This window comes from Rhinatrema bivittatum, chromosome 2 (assembly GCF_901001135.1).
Source record: "Rhinatrema bivittatum chromosome 2, aRhiBiv1.1, whole genome shotgun sequence".
NCBI lineage: Eukaryota > Metazoa > Chordata > Amphibia > Gymnophiona > Rhinatrematidae > Rhinatrema > Rhinatrema bivittatum.
In genome coordinates this window covers 466,336,132-466,350,884 of record NC_042616.1, presented here as the reverse complement: position 1 = coordinate 466,350,884, position 14,753 = coordinate 466,336,132, and the positions used below count along the sequence as shown (strand labels likewise).

The following is a 14,753-nucleotide window of genomic DNA, read 5'->3' as shown; positions in this document are numbered from 1 at the left end:
AGAGAGGTTAGGATAGGGGGTTGGGAAGTTCCCTCCCAGTCCCGATGCGTCGCTGCGTGATTTTGCAAAATTAGACACACACACACACACAGCCTTGTGTGCACTGAGCTGGAATTTTATAACGTGCACGCGCACATACTTTTTGAAAATCTACCCCTTAGATGGCAACTTTCAAATGGGCACGCAGGCATATACATGTGTATATGGGCATGTGGCAGATACATGGCAATTTTATATCTTGCGTGCACATATACGCACCTGTTATAAAATACCCTGGCACTCCTAATTTTAAGCTTGTGCATGCACAGATGTGTAAGTCAGCTTTGGGACACCCAAGTGAAGGAATTTAATAGCAGATGCGCATCCAGAACATAACCAGTTTCACCAGTTCATCCAACAATTTGCCCAGTCTAGATCTAGGTCCTCCAAACCCCCTTGGGATTTTAGCTGACACTCCCACCCCCCCCCCCCCCCCCCCCCCCCACCACAAGTTAACCCAGACCTTTCAAACAATTCATGGATGTCTGAAAATATTTTTTGTAAAGAGTGACACCTCCTCCATAGCAGAAGTAAATTTGCGCTCAAATATCCCCGGACACATGCCCAGGCTCGTACCTAATTGCGATCACATCTCTTGTCCCTGCCCCACAATGCCACGTTTCATCCTTTCTCTTCCCAATGCAGGATTATTCACGCATTGGTACGTGTGCATGCATGTGGACGGCTTACAAAATCAGGTGGACACATGCATGTGCTTGATGTGCGCACATCTCCCGGTTTTGGCATTTTAAAATTCACCTTTTAGAGACCAATATTCAGTAAAGTTAGCCGAATGCGTTATCAGGGGGGACATTCAGCAGGATAAGCGTCCCGCTGAATATTCATGAATAAAGTTATCCAGGTAACATTTCATGGATAGCTTTCAGATCTAACCAGCGATGTTTGAATATAGCCAGCTGGGTGTAAATGTAGCAAGAAATTCTGTAAGCCATGTTGGTTTCTTATGCTTCCAGCGTTTCTGCCAAAGCAGGATCCCGGAACCCTGGGACTTTGCGGGGGTGTCAGACGGAGCAAAAAGGTTCAGGCTGAGGTTGTTTGGGTGGGAGAGGGGCCCAGAGCATGAAAACACAAAAGGGGGATTTGGGGCTCCTTGGGCTGATAGACTTCAACCTTGTGACTATTTTTTTTTTGGGGGGGGGAGGGGCGGAATTGGGGAGAGGGGAAGGGAGGGGAGGGGATGGTACATTAGTTTCAGTCATTTTGGAGGGGTGGGGGATAAAGCCTGCAGGCCTGTTAACATTTTTTTTTTTTATAAAATGTCTTTATCATAACTTAACTGGCTCTATAGCTTTACACCTGCTAAGAGGAACATCAGTTAGCCAGACATGTTATCCATCTAACTTAACTCCACCCTGGAATGTCCCAGAACCTCTCCAATTTATCCAAATAAATTGTATCCATTTAATGACTTAGCTGAATAAAATGTATCCACTTAAAGGGACCTGATATTCAAATCTCAGGGTTTGCCTGGCTAATTCAGAAGTTATCAGGACAAATCTCTTTGAATATCACTCACTTAATATATGCTTTCAAACAATTTTCTGCATCCACATCTCTTTCTCTAACACAGTTCACATTCCATAGCACTATGCCTCACTAGGAGTGTCGTAGGACCAGATTATGCAGACAATATTGTCACACATGGAAACAGAGAAATGTGATGGCAGAAGAAGACCATATGGCCTATCTGATCTGTTTCTGTCTTCACGTTTCTATATATAATAATATTGTCTGTCATTCAGCACTGAAATATTAGCAAACAGGAATCATTCTGAATAGCTATAGCACCGCACTGCACACAAGCTAATGTACACCTATATTACTCTAAGTTTTCCTTTATAACTTACATATAATTAGGGGCATGCACTAAAAAAACAACATTGTTTAATTATTTTATTATATATATATTTTTGGCTGGGTTTATCATTTCTTTTTATGTTAAATTCTGTTTCATTGATTTAAAATGAAATTTAAAAATCAGTAAAAAAAAAAGAAAAGAAAAAGAAAACAACTCGAAGCTAAGGGGCCAGGTTCTTCCCCTTCTCCTACTGAAACAAAACTCAGAGCCAACGAAAAATTAAAATAGCACCTTCCCGGGCCTTCACCTATGCTCTTCACCTCCCTGGTACCTCTTAACCCCTTTTGTGTGGTCTCTGAAGTCCAAATGAGGATGTTATCCCTGCTCTGCTGGGTCCCAGTTTGAAACTGGCACCAGCTAGCACTAAGGTTGGTTACATTTTGTTTTGCTGCCGTGCGGCACACACAACTATACAACAAAATGCAGTCAGTGCCACTTTCAAATGGGGAGAGCTCCTTCCTTATTTGGACTTCAGAAATCCCACAGAAGGGGCAAGCGACATCCAAAAGGGAGTGGGAGAGTCATAGGGGAAGGTCCAGGGTGGAGAGGGGTTCAATATTTTAAATTTTGGCAGCACTGAGGTTTTGTTGGTTTTTTTCCAGTGTTTCGCATGTTTTGTTTTGTTTGTTTTGGTTTTTTGTTTTTTTTTTTTGCAGTACCAAGCAGGCTATTTATGAAATGAAACAAACCCAATGAATTTGATTGAGGGTCTTGTTTCACTGTGTTTTGAAGTGACATGTAACAGAACAGGCTGTTCTGTTGCATTTTTCAGGCTCTTTCGAAACGGATGCAGAACCCTACATATAACCACTTGTATCTTTAGATTCACACACAGCAATGCATAAACCAGCATACTGGGGAACATTCTGGATTTGGCTCAGAGACTCTGAGTTTGGATCCCTTTCTCTGAGTTTCCAGGAGAACACCCAAGATCTCCCAGTGCCAGAAATCACCTTCTAAGCCGTTTCCTTTTTCCTCCATCTATGCTGTCAAGCTGACAGCCTCTAAGACCGAGTCCAAAGCAGGAACTGAGAGGAAAGTCTGCTGTTAATTCTCCACCTCCCAGCTCTGATTGGTTCATCATTAATTAAGCACTGTCTTTCTTTCTAGTCCTGCATGGTAAAGGAGAGGGAAATTTAGAAGGCAAGAGAAAGTAGGCATGTGTGTCTAAGAGATCAAAGGAGCAGGGAAAGGGAGTATCTGTGAGTGTGTATGTAGAAGGGTTGTCAGTGAGAGGCCAGGGTGTGAAGAGGCAGTGAGAGGAGAAAGCAGAGTGAGTGCTGGAAAGGGCAGTGGGTGAAGAGAGCAAGAAATAGAGAGAGAGAAGGAGAGTGTGTATGTGTGTGTGTGTGCGTGTCTGTGTGTAAGAGCGAGAGAGAGAGAGAATGTGTGTGTATTTGTAAGAGAGTGTTATGGTTGGAGTGGATTCTTGGGTACTGCGGTGATGGCCACTTCCATGGGGATGAGCCCCGTGAGGAACCGCAGTACTAGGCTAGACTCGAGACACGCAAACACAGAGATTTGTCTTTTATTATACAGCTGAGGTATACCACCAGAGGTGGCAGTAGTGAGGTGATCCAGAGGTAGCAGTCCAGGGATCCTTGGCAGATGAGACCCGTCTCACAATGGTAGATATTAGCAGAACACGATAGTATAGAGAATTCCGGATGCAGGTTCCCAGGGCTGAGCTGTAGATGAGACAGACTGACAAGGTTAGATTACTCACTAACCCCCTCATTTATCAAAGTGCGTTTTCACATGCAAAATGCCCCGTTAATGCATGCGATAGCACCATATCGTATGGTGCGATGCAAGTTCGAAAAAGAGGAGGATTTAGGTTTACCGAAGCCCTACTGCATGGCTTTAACTACAACTTTCTGGTAGCTCCCAGAGCATCCACCTAGCTGTGTGTGTGAGAGAGAGAGAGAGAGAGAGAGAGAGAGAGAGAAAGAGAGAGAATAGTGCCCTAGTGAAGATTTGATGACCTTTGGAGTGAGGAAACTCACCCAAAGATGAGATTTGTGCAATGTTCTCTCAACCTAGCTTGATGTTACCAGGTAGAGAGTCCATCAAGCTAGGTTGAGAGAACATTGCCCAAATCTCATCTTTGCATGAGTGTCCTCACTCTGAGGGTCAACAAATCTTCACTAGAGAGCACTGTTCTGTTCGTACATCTCACTTTGAACGTCAAAGTGGCCCCTAACCCCTATATTAATACCTAAACCTCACTTCGAGTTACTAGGTGGGCCTCCCATAGGGATATAAATACCTATTAGTGTGAGGGCATTATGGCTAGTCTCTCTCTCTCTCTCTCTCACTCTCACTCTCACTCTCACTCTCACTCTCACTCGTAAACATAGTCCCCCCAGTGGTTGTATGTAGGAAATACCACATTCTGGCACTTATCTCAAAGTGCAAAAAAGTTATCGCAATTTGCAGTAACTTAAACCTTCACATAGGTATTAGTGCAAATTGCGATAAACTCCCTATTACCATAAAACATGCCCCTTTTCCCATCACATGCGATATTTACCGCATTTGATAAATCCAGGCCTAAGTTGGTAGCTGTAATTTTGTAAATACCAGCAAGCAGAAGTAGTTGGATTGCAGGCACCAAGGCAGGGAGAGCAGGCATTTGAGGAGCGAGTACTTGGTATCCCAGATAGGCACCTGAAAGAAAGCAAAGGGCCCCCAAGGAGCGGGTACCCAGGTTAGATGAATAACCCCGAAGGGCAGAGAGAGCTTCCAGCAGCATCACGGAAGCGGCAGAGTAGCTTAGACCGGAGGCATATCCAATCCTTGCTAACTCGAATTGTTAGCAAGCAAAGGGCAGGCTAAATACCCGGATAGCGTGACATCACTCGAGGGGAACGCTCCCGAAGTTCCCGCCATGACGTGGATAAAGACATGGGTGGCGTGTGCGCACGCACCCTAGGAGGCCCTCAGGAGAAACATGGCGGATAGCCTTGCCATAGCCATTCCGGGGATGCCGGAGAGAACGGCAAGCAGACACGGCAGTAGCCATCTTCCCAAGGCTAGCGGGGAGAGCAGAGAGAAAGGTGAGGCACAGAGGTCAAAGCCGTCTGAGACCAACGGACGCAACAGAGAGAGAGAGAGCAAGTGTGTGTGTGTTTGTGTGTGTAAGAGAGAAAGGGTTGGGAGAGGAATCCAGGGTGATAATATAGAAGGAAGGTGATGAGGAATGAAGGAGATAGTGCAGCAGAAAGTATAGGAAGGACTATAAAAGCAGAGCAGACAGGATAAATAGGAGGAGAAAAAAGAAGGAAAAGAGCAGAAGGGAAAAATAAAAGAAGGAAGTAAAAGTATTAAAGTATCTGCTGCTGAAGAAAGAGATAAAAGTGAAAACAGAAAAGAAAAAGGAAGGCCACCAGAGAGATAGAAAATAAAAAAAAGAATAGAGATAAGGACAGAGAATAAGAAAAAAAAAAGTTCAATCATAAAGAAAATCACATCAGAGCCACCAAAGGTTGACAACTATTTTATTATCTGATAGAGAATATAAATTAAGAATAAAGTTGCTCATTGGGGGGGGGGAGGGATTGAGAAAGGAGAAGGGGGTAGGAAAAGAGCAAAGTCTGTGCAGCCCCCTCCCCTTCACACACACGCGCACGCACTCGCACACACACACACACCAATCTCAGGATGCCCAGAACTCAAAAGTTCTCAGGTATGCAAAGCAGGTCATGGATGGATTGACACTACATGCTAAATAAAGAATAACTTTTAAAAAGTATATAGAAAATAAAAACAAAGCAAATGAAGCTATACTCTCGCTTTCTTTCTTGAGGACAGAGGGGTTTGCCTGAATTCCTCCCCCTTCCTGGGATGTTGGCATGTCTTCTCTGCACCTCTTCATGCTACTGCTCATACCCCAGCAGGCGGGGCAGCAGCATCTCAAGGTGTTATTGTAAAAGAAGAGAGAGAGCATACAAGGAAGCAAATACTTAAACTGTTCCTTAACCCCCAGCTAACCACCTACAGCTCCCAAATGCATTTCTTCAGCTAAGACGAGAAAGTAGGCAAAGGGAAATAGTAAACAGCAATCTCGCAGAATCAGAGGGTAGCAGAAAATGCAGTGCAACAGAAGTTTGCACCACTGTAATTAATTAACCCTACTGAAGTGAATTTTCAAAGGAGTTACGCATTTAAATGTAGAATACTATTGTAGCAATTTTCAAAAGCCATTTATCCGCATTTAGGGGTAGATTTTAATAGACGCGCCGATGTTATAACATGCGCGCCTCGCCGCATGCATGTTATAAAATACAATACTGATGCGCACATGCCTGGCTGATTTTTATGTTGGCGCATGCATATGTGGGCGGGTGGCATCTCATACGCACAAGCGGGGGATTTTTAAAAAATAATGTGTGACGACGTGATCAGCCAATTGAGGAGCAGACTGGGAAGGAACGTCCCTATCCCCCTTCCTACTCTGCCTCCCTTTTTCCCTCTCCTCCCTAACCCCTAAACCTCCACTTCCTACCTTTTATTTTATTTTGGAATTCACTTCATCTGACTAGATGAAGTAAGTTCTGTGCGCCGGCCGGCTGCCAGCACACTCTTCCCCAGGACAGGGCCTTTACCCATGTAAAATCTATTTTTAAGCTTTAAATGCTTTTGAAAATTAAGCCCATAATGAAAAAGGAAAGGGAAGTTAATAACAGATCAAAAAGCATGAGATTAAGCACAACAAATGAATAACTCAACAACCTTCACTTTCTCCACAACAGAATGCAGATACCGTATAATAACCAACTAAGACATGCAGGCATCCAAAAGCACACCGACAAGCAAGAAAACCATACAGCAAGCCATCTGCACTCACTAACATGTGCCTGTTCCAATTAAACCCAGTATATCCACACTGTTCTTTCACTGACCTGATGAAGTGAAGACAACTCTGGAAAGCTAGCCACATAAGTATTAGTCCAATAAAAAAAAAAGTAACACCTACAACCTTTTTATTGACCTTTAATTCTACATATCCAAGAGGACTAACATAGCAAACACAATTCTTTGCTCATGCATATTATAATGAATCTAATTAAGTGTTACATGATTCAAAGCAGGGATAGTTTAAAAAGGCTTCTTTCTATGATTTTTTTTTTTGTTGTTGTTATATGTAGGGCCTCTGAGCAATGTTAGTTTTTATTTACTGAAGTTGATGGATAACATTGGTCATGTATTTTTCTACATCCCATCCTTAAGTGAATCAAGCCTTAAATTATTACTAATTTAGATTACAAAAAAGGGAGAACGTGATTTATTTTATATTCTGCTTTATATTCTGCTTTTTGGCACTTTAAAACAGATAACATTGAGATACTTTTCATATTTCTCTATCCTCAGAGGGCTTACAATATAAGGCCCTGATTTACTAAGGTTTTTCTTCCATTCTGGGTCTATGGGAAATATGCTTAGTAAATGAGGCTCTAAGGGGGTCATTTATCAAAGGCTTATCGCACGCGATACGGCTGTATCGTGTGCGATAGCATGCAAATTGGGGGAGGGAGGAGTCGGGGCGGGGGAGGGGAGGAGTCAGGGCAGGGAGGGGGCGGAGTCGGCAGTGTCTTCGCTGCCGGTGATAACATTACCGTTATTGTTGGCAGATTCAGTGCAAAAGCCGGCAGCCGGCACACCACGGTGCTGTGAGGCTGCGGGCTTTCACAGGCACGTCCCCCACCCCCCGTTTTCGCTGGATTCATCATTCTGCGATAAATGATGCTAATGATGCTAGTGATGCTACTTTCCTTTCTATGGTGACAGGGATAGGATAGAGGTGCATGGATGGGCAGCATCAGCAAATGTTGAAAGGGCAATTGGGAACATCAGGAAGATTTATCATTTATCATTCTGCGATAAATGATGAATCCAGGCCTAAGTTTGTACCTGAGGCAATGGAGGGTGAAGTGACTTGCCCAAGGTCACAAGGAGTAGCAGTGGGTTTGGAACCCTGTTTTGTAGTCTACTGCTGTAACCACTCGGCTACTCCTCCATCATTGTTATAATGTAGATTTTCTATCATCTTTCAACTTTGACCCTATTGAAAGAAGCAAATTTGTTTCAATGGAAAGTTCTAGAACAAGGAGATATACCATGAGACCCCAAGATGGAAGATTGAGAAGAAAGATCAGCAATTTCATTCTTTTTTTTTTTTTTGCAGAAAGGGTGATGGCTGCATGGAACACCTTCCTGTGGTAGAGGGCAGAGGCTAAAACTATAACAGAGTTTGAGAGGACATACAATAAGCACAGAGGATACAAGGTAGCTAAAAATGAAGAGAGGAAAATGTGTGACTTGGAGGCACATGTTTAAATGTTTATAGTGCATTACTAGACTGATTCAGCAATGAGTGTTGTAGCTGCCAGAATGAATGGCAGAGTGGGTAATATGTGATATTAGAGGTCACAGTGGAAACAGAGCAGTTGGTCTGCCAGGCTGTGATGGTAGAATCAACAAGCCGCTGGGTCTGTCTGGCAGGTCGCAATTACTGGAAAAACTAGAAAGTCCTAGCAGAAACTCAGGCACTCATGCAGCTGGGCCTGTTGGGCAGGCTATGCAGGGGACCTAGGAAGTTGGATGTTTGAGCAACAACCCTGCTAGTTTTGCTGGAATATGTAGATTATTACAGAGATTTGAATTTAGACATGAGAAAGACGGGGTACGGGAGGCAACTAAGACAGTGTCTTTTATAAGATGGTGGAGTACCAAGGCCGAAGACCTAAAAGACTGGATCTTGTAGGCAGTAACACTCTGTGACTGGCAGCTGGGATGTAGCCGTAGCAATGTGGACAGAAGAAATGGGCAGACTAGATGTGCTGGTGGGCCTTTTAGTGCCTCATCTACTGTGTTAGTATGGTTCTATGAAAATGGCCTTATTGGATCCGGATAATTTTCAACAGGGTAGGTGCCAGGTCCATGCTCTTCCTTCCCTCTAAGTTTAGACCCAATTAGTGAACTTGCACAGAAGTTATCATGCCCCCTTCACAGATAGACCGTTGGACAGATTGAATCATGGCTACAGTATTTTTCAGTTTTAGTTGGAATTAAAGAAAGGATGAAAGGAAAAAAGAAAGAAAGGGTGGATTGGAAGAATATTAATTAAATGCAGTATCAAATTTTAGTCTATGTATTGCAAATAACTTTTTTTCTCTAAACTGATTTTTACAGAATAACCAGGAAAAGAAAAGCCAAGAATTCTGAGAAATAAAAACAGAATCACCATGCCCATTAGCCTGTGATGCACTTCATATAGGAAAACAGTAGTAGGTTCCTCATGCTGTACAGTAGTAAGTAAAGACTGTAATTTGGTTCATAAATGTTTAATTTTAATGTATTCTTCTCAGAATCATGTAAATATTTCCTCAAAGCTTTGAGTTGTAGGTTCCTATGAGCTGAATTTCTTCCTTTCCGCTCTTGCATTTATTTCCTTATGAATGATGCAGATGTTTTATTTTCACTGTTGGAAACTGGAAAGAGGAAACAATGCTTTAATAGAAAAAAAGCAACATTGCTCTCAAAATTATTTTTAAATAAGAGCCAAATAAATTTCATTTTTATTAATGTGAGCTATGAAATCAAGCTAGTTTAGCCGATATATTCTTTTGAACACTTAGGAAAGATGAATAGAGATGTGCAAATAATTTGAGGTGGGACTCAAAACTTGAACCAGCCTTGTTCAAGTTTTATGTAATTTATAGATTTTCCTCAGATCTACTGGGAAATTTCGTTCAAATATTTCCCAGAAAAACTGTGAAAACCTGAAGCAGATCTGTATCCCTTGTGTTTGCTTTCACTTTACGGTTAATGCACCAAATCTCGTTCGATATTTTCCCAGTTCCTGAGGCTGCAGAGCCTTGCCTTTTCCCTCCCAGCCCTTATTGATGCTACTGAGCCCCAGCCTCTTCGCCTTCACTGGTGCCCCCTAGCCCCATCCTCTGCCTCTCACCCCTCACAGACGATGCAGAGTCCCTCCTTCCCATTCTTATAATGCAGCCCAACCCTTTCTTTCCCTTCCAAAGCTCTAGTGATGCTACTGAGTACCTTTCCTTTCTATGGTGACAGGGGTAGGATAGAGGTGCATGGATGGGCAGCATCAGCAAACATTGAGAGGGCAGTTGGGATCAACAGGAAGATCAGAAAGCAAAGGGCAGGGTTTGGCAGCCTCACTGTGGAGGAAGAGGAGAAGAATGTTGAACAACAGCATCAACACGAGAGATAGAAGGGCACTGGGCTGTGATTTATCAGGAGAGGATGAGCAGGAGGTGCCATGGGTGTTGTGTCCCCCTTGGAAACATCAGTATAGGGATATGAGAAAACTTGGTGAGAAACTCCACAATCATCTTAAGTTTCTGCCTATACTGGTTTCTGCATTTCATTTGAATCAAGATATTGTTTTGCCCATGTTCTTTCCAAGATCTCATGCACATAAAGGGGAGAAAGTTCTCCTTACACTGGACTGTAAAAATGCCTTAGCCTATTATCTGAAGAGAATTCAACCATATCATCAGGTTTCTCAACTTCTTATCTCCTACGATCCTAACAGATTGGGCTTAGCTGCTGCCAAGCACATGTTATCCAGCTGGCTAGCAGATTATATCATACATTATTATGTTCTGGTTGGTCTTTAGTTTACAGATTCTCTCAAGGCTCATCTAGTAAGACCTATTGCTACCCCTCTGACTCACCTAAGAATTGTCTCAAAGACATTTGCAAAGTTGCAACTTGATCTGTCTGGGCAATCTCTCCAGAAGCACCAGTAACTTTGGGCAAGCAGTTTTACGCAGCCTATTCACTCAGTAGTCCACTTTCCACAGGGGATCTGGATTGCTTATTCAATAAGTCCTCCAATATGCAACTCTCAGTTTGGAACTTATCACATGTCATGGTTAATATGGTCCTATTGTTGATGGAGAAAACAATTTTGTTGATGGAGAAAGAACAGCATTTTCTGTAAACAGCAGGATGGATAAGCCATACTTAATACCTACCTGCTTCCATGGAGAATGGACTACTAGCTAAAGCCAAGTCCTACAATTGATTGAGGGGTTCAGGAGGCAGTGTGCAAGCAGAAGCGCTTATGCATGCTCAGTAGTAAAACTTTACTGAACTAGAAAGATGAGTCCATTCAGTACTGTTTGATTACATCACTCATGTGCCATGGCTAATTCAGCCATGCTTGTCGACCAAAAACATATTTATCTCCCAAATCAGAAAAACTAATTAACTTCCCCTTTGAGAAAAATTTGGCCCCATCTCCATAAGACTACGTCTTCCCATCTATTAAAGACTAACCATTGTAACTTCAGTGGAAAAGCTTTGTTAATTTTAATTGGAGAGTTAAGAAATGCAGCTTTTGTAAGCTTCAAGCTAAATTATACATTAGTCCAAGTTTGTAAAGTAAATTTTGTGAAAAGATTGCAAATATTCAGTACTCCCCTGTCTTTCTTAGGTACCCAAATTATAAATCTTATTTGAAACTCTTACAGAAAATTTATAGAATAATCTCCATTCCATCACTGTCCTGTTTCATGGCTAATTAGGTACCCCCTATCCACCTCTCACTTTTAAGCTAGCTTTTGCAACATGAAATGGTCAATATTTCCAGATATAATAAAAAAATATCTTCCCTGGAAACACTTCACTTTTTCTTTTGAGATTTCAGTGGCAAGGCCTGAAAAAGATAACATAATTTGGGCAAAATATTCTACTTCACAGCTGCTACACACCAAAAACAAAAGAAGTTAAAACCACTCCATCTTTATTTATTTATTTATATGATTTTTATATACCATTGCACAGAAACAAGTTCTATCTCTATGGTTTACAATATACATCTAAAATAATCCAAAATAGTAAAGGAAATAAAAGTAAATAATAACATATTCCAAAATAAATTACAATAGTTCAATAAGAAGCTAATAAATAGAGGCTAAAAATTAACGTTGTAATTAGGTAAAAAACAGACTGTGAGATAGAATGTATAAAAGACCTGGTTTATACCTCAAGAGACCATCTCAAAGATCCTTCAGAATAGCCTTAAACAAAAGAAGATTATTACGATCAAATAACTTGTTTCATCTTAAATTTGTACTCCCAAGATTCTAATTCTTTCCTTAGCTCAATGGAATGGGAAATTCATATTCAGGCCATTCACTATTTTTTTCAGGCATGTTAATTTAGTGCTTTGGATTTATCCAAATTTATCTTGAAGACAGAAACCTGGCCACATTTTTCTAATTCTTCATAAGGACTGATAAAGATTTTATAGGGTTGGTAACAGTAAAAGTAATTTTATAGAGATCTTAGCCAAGCTTTACTCCAGTAACGTCTCAATTACTCCTTTATCACTTCAGCCAAGGGTGCCATTGTTAGTGCAAAAAGCAAAGGTGGCAAGGGGCGGCCCTGTCTGGTTCCCCTGAATAATCCTCATTTACTTTGATGCCGGCTTGAGGTTTATTATAGTTTCTGCACCCATTTCTGAAAATTCTCCCTCAAGTTCATTTTCTTCAGTATTTTGATCATAAACTGTCAAAGTCCTTTTCTGCCTCTACTGACAATGACATAGAAGGTGTATGCTCCTGCTTAGCAGCCCAAATCACACGAAGAATTTTACATATCACAGTTGGATGCTTGGTGACCTGGGATAAAAATTTAAAAATAACAAAACAGGAGATCACGTGAGCCAGCGGGGAAGGTGGATGTGGAACCCTTAGCTCCGAGTCCTGTCTCCTGATCCGAGCCCATCCCCAGCCTCTAACTACTTGGCGTTCTCTACAATTGCTCCCTGCTCTCCAATATCACTATCGGTGTCTCCTAGGCGGTAAATCATGGCGACTCGAACGATCCGAAAAGACAAAGAGCGAGAGAGGCCTAAAGGAACGGACCCGCCATCTTCGCCGGATCGCATGCCGCCAGGCCAGCCGTTGTCAGGTATCGATTTAGAGCACATAAAGACGGCGATGGCGGCCGCGCTTGGCCCTGAACTTAAGGCGATTGCCGAGCAAATCGCGGACCTTAAACAATCTCTGCAGGGCTTTGAACCTCGTATGGTTGAATTAGAGTCGAGGGTGTCGGAGGCGCATGACGACCTGGTGACTGCCCGCAACGATATCGCCGCTCTCAAGACTTCTCTTTCGCAGCAGGCCCAAAAACTCGAGGACCTTGAAAATAGGTCGCGCCGCTCGAATGTCCGCCTGATCGGGTTGCCGGAGTCGATTACGGACGTAGACTTACCCTCCTATGTAGAAAAATGGTTGATGGAACAGCTGTCCCTACCCCTGACGAATGGTCCGCTGCGCGTGGAGCGGGCTCATCGATTAGGCCAGCGGCAGAGGGAGACAACGCGGCCGCGGCCTGTAATTGTCAAGCTTTTGAATTATGCACATAAAGTTGATATTCTTCGGGCGCTCAGGGGAGGTCGCAGCCTTCAACTGGAGGGACGGAAAGTCTTACTATTCCAGGATTTCTCGGCCGGAGTTTCCCTGCAAAGGCGTGCTATGGCTCCCCATTGTTCAAACCTGATCAACATGGGCCTCCGGGCGACTATCATCTACCCTGCCCGCTTGCGAGTGACCACAGCTGAGGGGCCCCGGTGGTTTGAAACGCCTGCACAAGCGCAGGCCTTCGTGGAAGAACGCAGGGCGAGCAATGTTGCGCCTCCATGAGTCTGCGAGGTGGAGCTGAAATAGTCGGGAGACGAAGAGCCAGAAGCTACAGAGGGCCATCTCACTGCACGCCGGTTTTTAGTATTTTTTTTTTCTCTCTTCCCTTTTTTTTTTTCTTTCTCTCTTTCTCTTTCTTTTTTATTTTTTCTACCCTTGAGTCAGCATCACCCTCCGTTTTTTTTTTACCTAGCGGACTCAGCCAGGAACATGGTGGGCTGGGTGGTTCGTTTCTTTTTTTTTTTTTGTGTTGATTTTGTTGCTATGTTTGTTTTCTACTTTTGCTGACATGGACTATGGGCCCCTAGATGCCGAGTATTTGGCTGTCTGGTGTTTGGCCTTCATTGGCGGCCCGGCAGACGGACAAGGATCCTGTCACGTCTGGCAGATACTTCATGTACTGAAGGGGGTTTTTTTTGTTGCTGTTTATTGGCTGTTTGGTACCCCTTAAAGCTCTGTTGCTTAGTTGTGGGTGTGCATTTTTTTGCTGCCGGGTCTGGCGCATTAGTACAGTGGGTATGAAAAGTATTTTTTTTGTTGACAGACACTGTTGTTTACTCACTGGACTTCATATTTTATGCATATGGTTAAGTGTTCTTGTATGTAAAACACTAGAGGGATTTCATTACATGGTCCCTTGGTTATCATTTTGCTTGTGCTGGTTTCTCCATACCTTCTTTCTCTTTTCTTTTTTTCTCTTCTTTCTTCTCTCTGTTACCAGTGTGGACTGATGGGGTTGGGATGTCTCTGTGTAGAATTTTAGGGTCCTCATTGTATTACATGAGTAGGATGGGTCATACCAGAGCTCAATAGCACGCCACGAATTAACATTGTGGAACTATCGGCTGGTGGGGGTGGGGGAGGAAGGCGGGGGGGGGGGGGGGGGTGCAGGATATCCACGCACCGGTGTAGGGTGGCTGCGTGATCTCCTAACACGGCACCCTGTGGGATTTCCGCTATGGTTGTTGTGTTTTCACTTGGGACGGGTTGGGATAGGGGACAGGGTGGGGGGGATAGGGAGGGGTCGGGGTTGGTAGGGGGGTTGGGAGGGAGGGGATATTCCTCTGTTTGGACGTCTCATCGGTCCAGTTTAGGCCATTGGTTTGGTACCTTTGCTAAGATGTTCCGTGGCAAAATGCTTCACGTCT

General features: G+C 43.2%; 1 long non-coding RNA gene across 1 annotated transcript in view; it reads right to left on the bottom strand.

Moving 5' to 3' along the window:
- Positions 1 to 9,173: 9,173 nt before the first annotated feature.
- The window catches only part of LOC115086174, a 40,088-nt gene continuing 34,508 nt past the window's right edge, over positions 9,174 to 14,753 (bottom strand). The window contains exon 4 of the long non-coding RNA XR_003855123.1: positions 9,174 to 9,411. This is a non-coding gene — a long non-coding RNA (uncharacterized LOC115086174). The remainder of the gene's footprint in view (positions 9,412 to 14,753) is intronic.